Source organism: Phalaenopsis equestris, unplaced genomic scaffold, assembly GCF_001263595.1.
Source record: "Phalaenopsis equestris unplaced genomic scaffold, ASM126359v1 Scaffold000121, whole genome shotgun sequence".
Lineage (NCBI taxonomy): Eukaryota > Viridiplantae > Streptophyta > Magnoliopsida > Asparagales > Orchidaceae > Phalaenopsis > Phalaenopsis equestris.
The window spans coordinates 1,364,019-1,364,828 of NW_018164563.1; positions in this window are offsets into that span (position 1 = coordinate 1,364,019).

Below are 810 nucleotides of genomic sequence, written 5' to 3' on the forward strand. Positions count from 1 at the left end.
TTTCAAAAGAGTACAAAAAATAGAACCCAAAGAATATACAACCTTCAAATTAAGAAGATGTTTCAAACCAGGAAACCTTATCCAAACTGGCACAATTGGAGGATCCTCCCTAGGATTAAAATCAGGTGTCCATTTTAAAGTCTTCATGTAAGATTTCTCAATTAACAAAATCTTTCCAGAGAAAATAATGGTATAATCTTCTTCTTTATCTAGCTTGATCATCAAATTTCTCCCAATTAATAAACCTATGTTCCAATTACTATATAATTTCAACTCCACAAAGAATTTTCTGATAACCTCCATTTTTGGATGAGTAAAACCAAATTTGCCCACCATAGTGAATCTTAGAGGTTCCACATAGTTTACCATTTTTTTTCTAGTCGCCTTCTTAAGTAGGCTAGTCGAAGAGGAATCAACTAATTGCTCTTTAAAACTAGAAGGAAAAAAGAATATTCACAGAGTCCTTCTCTTACTTTACTGTAAATGTCTTGTTTATGCATGCTACATTGCTTTTCTTATGCTATTCATTTGGAAAAGACCCCAGAATAGATGACGTAGAACATTTGCTTAGATGGAAACCCTACAATATAACTTATTGACTCATCAATAACAATAATCATTATATTTCTTTCTAGTTTTCTTCTATCCATTTTTCCTTTTGGATGTCTTATAAATTTCATTGCCTTTCTATTTTTCCTTTAGTAGGTTGTTCATTGTTGCTACTTAGGACTTTTTGTTGCTGGTTGTGTTAGATTTTGGATTATTAACACACACACAGATATATATATATATATATATATATATATATAT